The sequence below is a fragment of the Amborella trichopoda genome, chromosome 6 (assembly GCF_054954075.1).
Source record: "Amborella trichopoda isolate Santa Cruz 75 chromosome 6, AtrichopodaSantaCruz75HAP2 v2.0, whole genome shotgun sequence".
Classification (NCBI taxonomy): domain Eukaryota; kingdom Viridiplantae; phylum Streptophyta; class Magnoliopsida; order Amborellales; family Amborellaceae; genus Amborella; species Amborella trichopoda.
Window position 1 is genome coordinate 9,644,548 of NC_142341.1, and position 6,501 is coordinate 9,651,048.

The following is a 6,501-nucleotide window of genomic DNA, read 5'->3' on the forward strand; positions in this document are numbered from 1 at the left end:
ACTTTCAATAAGCCTATATATATATATATATATATATATATATATATAGGAAAAGTCTTCCCAATACCTATAGGCGAAAATGAATAGTAATTTCGCCTACTTTCATCACCGTCCAAATTTCATCGCACAGTCACGATTGTCCAGTAGTATTTTATTTTTCATTTGTTTTTTACAAATCATAATGACTTAAAATTTAGAGGGTAAGTACGTCTTGCTGAGGCACATCTAATAAAAATATATAAAAAAATTATTCGTAAAAAACCAATTGACCAAAATACCCCCAAAGCATTTCGGGGGTATTTTACTCAACTTTTTTCATGTAAAAAAAATTTTATATATTTTTTGAAAATTCTGCTATTTTTGAATAATATAGGTTCCAAATTTCAGGTCATTCGAATTAGTAAAAAAATAATTAAAAATAAAATACTACCAGACAATCGTGACCGCAGGATGAACTTTGGATGGTGATGAGGGTAGACGAAATCACTGTTCATTTTCACCTATAGACTTTGCGTAGTGTTTTCCATCTACATATATATATATATATATATATATATATATATATATATATATATATATATATATAATCTTCTATAGTCTTTTAATTATGGAAAATAATTTGATAGGGCTGCTATCAAAATAATTAAAGCCTCACCTCATAACTCATCAAAAATTACAATTGAAGTATTCGAAAACCTTTACATCGATCATCTCGATTTGAACATTATGGTTACGAAATAAAATTAAGATCTCAAGCTCTAAAAATAGTGTATGTTATAACAAATTATCTAAACCATCCATTTCACCTTAGATGTGCATGATCTATACCATTTTCTAAGTTTGAAATTTTATTGTCGGCGTTAAAAATTGATTTTAAAGCTATAATGGAGATTTCTTTTGCTGAAAGTGTTTTATGGATGAGGATTTAATGTGAGGCTTTATTTTGTTTTCATAAAGCCTAGGCCGTATAGAAATTCTATCCTTTAATTATTTATGTTACTTTTGCTTAGTTTTTACTAATTTAAATATTTTTTTACCTCCTCTATTTTTTTTACATTTGCCCATGGTTTACATTACTCAGCGAGTCCACTCACCCAAATAACTTGCCTCAGGCCAATGGCAAGTTCATGGCCACAAGCTGTTCTAGGAACATAGGTTAAGAAACAACTAAAGCCTGATTGTTATTTATTATTATTCATCTCTAATATCAATCTAACATGGACAAAATTTATATAACTTTGCAACCTTATATTGTAGAAGTAAGGTACTTTTCAAAAATCTAGTAGAAAAGAGTGTCTTAAAGTTAGAAAACCTTCCCACTAATCACCTCTTCTTCCAAATATATATGGATAAAAAAAAAAAAGAGAATTTTATATCCTAAAAAAAATACATCTTGTGACAAGCTACTTAGATGTCATCATAAAGTTTTTGAAACGAAAACTACATCTTTCATCATAATTTAGAGGCGTGCCTTACTTGTTAATATAAAGTAGATAACTTTTACAAAGTCCACCCATCTAAAAATAATGGCACAAAACTCAAAAAATTCTCCAAATTAAATTCTACTACTAGAATCTTGGGGTTTGAGACTAATGATCGTTCCCTTTGACATTAATCATAAGGTAAACCCGGGATGAATTGATAATTTTCAAGTGGTAAAATCCAACTAGGTGTTTTGCACGAACCCATGGCACAACTTGATCTTGTACGACCGCGAAATACCTAGAAAGGTTTTCTGTGAGAACCCATGGTCAAACACCATTATAGGCCCATAAAGACCCCAAATACTTTCAAATGGTATATTTCCATCTCCATGATCATTTGTGTAAAACGAAAAAAAAATAGAAAAAGTATAGAATGATACCACTTACTTTTAGTACAAAGTGAGATATAAATCTTGACTAGAGGATATGAAATTGGGTTGATATAATTATTCCATTGATCAAACTCAAACTTCAAAAGCAATTTTTTCGAACTTTATGACACATCCAAACTATCAAACTTCACATCAGTTGGTTGTAAGTAATTGTGACCACCTTATCAAAAGTAAATAGTCTCATTGTATACAATCCCAAAAAAAAAAGAGAATACAATGAGACCATTTACCTTTGATATAAGGAGGTCACAATTACCTATAATCATCCGATCTGAAATCTGATAGCTTGGGTGTATCATAAAGTTTGAGAAATTTTTTTTTGAATTTTAAGCTTAATCAATAAAATAAATGCAAGTACGAATCTTGAACAAGCATATGATGGACCATAAAATCTAAGGTTTTAAGTACTCGAAAGCAATTGGTTTTTTTTTTAAATTGATCAAACGGTGAATCCAAGATGATTTGAAAATGTTCCAAGTCTCCATAGTCCCTCTTAGTATATTGCCCATGAGGGCTAAGAATTTATTTGGTTTGGATCCAAAATCTGAATTTTGAATCTTACCCGGATCAGGATATGGATCCAAAATTTGGATCTAACGGCTAGATCCAAATCCAAAATTTGGATCTAAATAATAATTCAGATCGGATTTGGGTACCGGTGGATCCAATCTGCATCCAACCTAATTATTATACTATTATATATAATTTTGCAGATATACATATATGTTATATGGTATGTTTTTGTTATCTTTTAATTTATAGATATAAAATAATATACAATTATTTATTGGATCACATCAGGCCCGGATCCCATACACTACTGTTTAGATTTGGATCTGGATCCAAATATTCTAGATCCGATTGAATCTAGATTTAGATCCAAATCCCAAATGTACTTTTCAAATTCAAATATGGATTCCGGTGAATGTGGACCCAATACGCCCTAGCTGCCACCATGGCTACACTGCTTTAAAGACCGTAGTTTCCGTACAAGAAAATTTGCATATTCCTTAATTTAGTGCAGGCCCCATGTAACAAAGGGGGACAAATAAATTAGCAACTAACATGATAAAAGGGTTATCAAATTTGTTTAATATAAATGGTACGGGGAATTTTTTCCTTTAAACAAGAAAAAGTTTGAGGCATTTTAGGTATTTTATTTTCTTTAATTTGAGCAGTTGTGGGAGATGACACAAGAAGAAAAAGATTTCATCTTATGAGTTGGAAAAAAGTTTGTAGACCAATGAAAGAGTGAGGATTGGGTATTAGGAGACTGAAACATGTGAACTCAACACTTTTTAATAAAATTGTGGTAGAGAATCCATGCACAACTTGAGTCTTTTTGGGTTCTTGTTCTGAGACATAAATATAAGATGGATTTGAACTTTTGCCTCATTAAAATTCCAAGAAACAAGACAAGTTTGTCTCATATTTGGAAAGGTATTGATTATGAGATCTATGTATCTACGGCAATTCCGAAAAATAGTGAGGAACAGAAAATCCACTCTCTTTTGGTTTAAAAAATGGATTGGAGATGACCCATTGAGATACCTTTTCCCTAAGGTTTTTTCCAAATCTTTAAGCCCACTAGCATATGTCAAGGAAACTATTGGGGGAGTTTATATTAATATTGTTTGGTCCATTCCTTGCAGGCACAAGAGAGGTACAAACATATTCATTGAGGAGTATCAAACATTTGTCGGAATTATTGAATGACACATATTTGACTCCAAATATGGATGATAGCTTTATTTGTGATCTTACCCCTTCGGGAGATTTTTCGGTTAAGTCAACCTACCATCTATTATTTTCTGATTGTTTGAAAGAGTTGGATGTTGGTTTATTCAAGAATAAGAAATTGCATGTACCTTTTAAAGTGCAGTTATTCTTATGGATCTTGTGCCAAGATAAATTAGTAACTGTTGACAACTTGAGAAATAGATGGTTTATTATCACCAATGTATGTAATATCCTATGCAAAGACAGTGATGAAATTTCGCAACATATTTCCTCTCATGCCCTTTTATTACATATCTTTGGGATTGGGCTTGACAATGCCTCAATCTATCATTACCTTTGCCCCATAATGTTAGAACTCTTCTTGACCAATGGATCACGCCCAATATTTCAAAGATGAGAACTATTATTTGGAGCTCTATTTGGTTTAGCCTTCTTTGGAGTGTGTGGAAGGAAAGAAATAGAATAATATTTGATAGTATAAGTACAAATCTATTTATATTAAAATCAAATATTTTGGCAGTTGCAACTGATTGGTTCCTCGCTCATTATGATAGTGGTTTTATTCCTAATAATCTTATCATTAGCAATCCCTTGGCAGTTGAAATTATGGGTTTTACCACCAACCCTCGTAGTGAGGTTGTTTGGATATCATCATCAGTGAATTCCTTCAAACTTAATTTTGATGGAAATTCACTTGGCAATCCAGGATTAGCTGGCTATGGTGGTCTCATCAGAAATAATTTGGGTCACATTATATTTCTTACTCAGGTCTTTATGGTATCACAACAGCAAATGAGGTGGAAGCACGAGGTTTATTAGAAGGTTTGAAATTGATATGCATTTTGGAAGGGGGCAAGATTATCAAAGGAGACTCAGCAAATGTCATTGCTTAGAGTAAGATAAAGGCCCATATTCCTTGGAGATTAAGGACTATGTTTCATTAAATTTAGGATATTTTGTCAACCTCTATGGCAACGGTCCAACATTGTTATAGAGAGGCAAATGAAGATGCCGATATTCTTGCCAAAAGAGGAGTCCACACTCCTTTTTTGTTGGTTACTTCATTTTTATAATCTTGTTTCTTTTCTTGAATATATTGTATTTTACATTTGAATAAATGATAAGTCGTATGTTACAATTTAAAAAAAATATTTGAGCAAGCAGACTACAAATCTTACTTGGAACTTATGTTTTGGACCACAATCACAAATAGAGGTTGATCCCACGTTTAGGTATTTTAGATGGGTGCTGAATTTTTAGCGTGGTACAACTTTTGAGATCGTTATAGATCCGATGTAAATAGCCCACTTGGGTTTGATTGTGCCATAGAGTTTTAGCACCTTGGTTTTTTTATTTTTTTTTCTAGGTGAGTCAATGGGAAGAGGACCTCACCCCGATAGGAATTGAGTGTAGGATCTAGTATTGCAAATTGTTAAGCACTAACCAATTAAGCTAGCAATCTTTTCTTAGTTTCAGCATCTTGGTGTGCCGCAAGCGATTACAGTTTTGAAAAAAATACATAAAAAAAAGTCTTTGTTGCGTCAGGGCCCGCACCTGATATTATACTGGCCCTTAGATCTATACCATTGAAACTCTTGAACGGCATGGATCATGCACGAGTTTGGAGAGAGATAGCAGGTGACAAGGTGGCCTAGTAGGCTCTTTCCTCGCTTTGCTTCTCTTCTGTTTATGTCTAAATCCGTAGGTTTCACCGAAGCTAAGCCATTTGATAACATTGCTTTAAACTTTCTCTGGCCTACAACTCTCTCTGATTCTCTCTCATCCTCACAACACTCTCACCCAAAAACCTCTGTGCTCTTCGTTTCTCTCTCATGGCTCTATCTCTAAGGTCTAAGCCCACTCTCTTGAAATCGAAGAGAGATAGATGAATAGAAGCAACATGGGCAAGAGAGAGAAAGGGAGAAAATAAGTAGCCAAAGTTTCCGTCACCGGAATTATATTTTCCGGCGAGATCAGAGGTGCCTCTTTATGTTACCACGCACCATATCTGCATTTTCCGGTGAGATTTGTGGTACCTCTTTATGAACCCGCGCCTTGGAAAATAATTACCCTAATTATAAAGGCTTCAATCAGAGTTTTCTCTTATATACATGCTTCATTGCTTCTCTTTCCATTCTAGTGATGAATGAAGCCGATCTCTTGTATTCGTTTTGCTTGTTCTTTCTGGATCTTTTCCTCTTTATGAGTTAGGGTTTGAGGATTTATCCGATACTTTGGAAATTAGTATTTTTGCTACTTTATAAAGTTTTTTTTCATGATTTTGATTTATTTTTTTTGTGTTATGTTATTTGAGAAGAGCCATTTTGCTCTGAAGGATAGCAAAAACACAAATGTCTCTGCAATTATCCGCGCCTTTTGTGATTTCCTTTTTGCAAATGGCCTTGAACAAATTGCTACATAAAAGTAATAGTTTTATTTATCAAAAATTTTAAATATTAAAATTTTATTTATTTATTTATTTATTTATCAAAAATTTAAAACATTAAAAATTTATTTATCAAAAATTTAAAACATTAAAAAACAAAAGAGAGAGAATGGAGATAGAGAGAGGGACGGATAGGAGGTGAAAAATTGAGAGTACGAGAGGAGAGAGAAGCGATAGATTAGAAAGCGGGGGCAAGCATAAAAATGAAGTATGTCCCCGCCCCCATTTCCCCTTTCCCAAAAAAAAAAAAAAAATAGAAAGATGAAAAAATGATAACAAAAATATTTTTTAAATCACACCACTAACTTTAAATCTGTTTATTTTTGCAGTCATCCTTCCAAAAAAAATAAAATATATCACGGCCTCGTTTTTTAGATGCCAATCCGACACAACGTGTATTGGACTTGCTACTAGAAACCTATACGGCACATTGTTTGTT

The 6,501-nt window shown here is 32.9% G+C and overlaps 1 non-coding gene across 1 annotated transcript; it reads left to right on the forward strand.

The window, feature by feature from the left end:
• The first annotated feature begins 5,927 nt into the window (after window positions 1-5,927).
• On the forward strand, window positions 5,928-6,037 carry LOC148781553 (small nucleolar RNA snoR86). The gene has a single exon (XR_016058701.1). It is a non-coding gene; the product is annotated as a small nucleolar RNA snoR86 (small nucleolar RNA).
• Window positions 6,038-6,501: the final 464 nt, after the last annotated feature.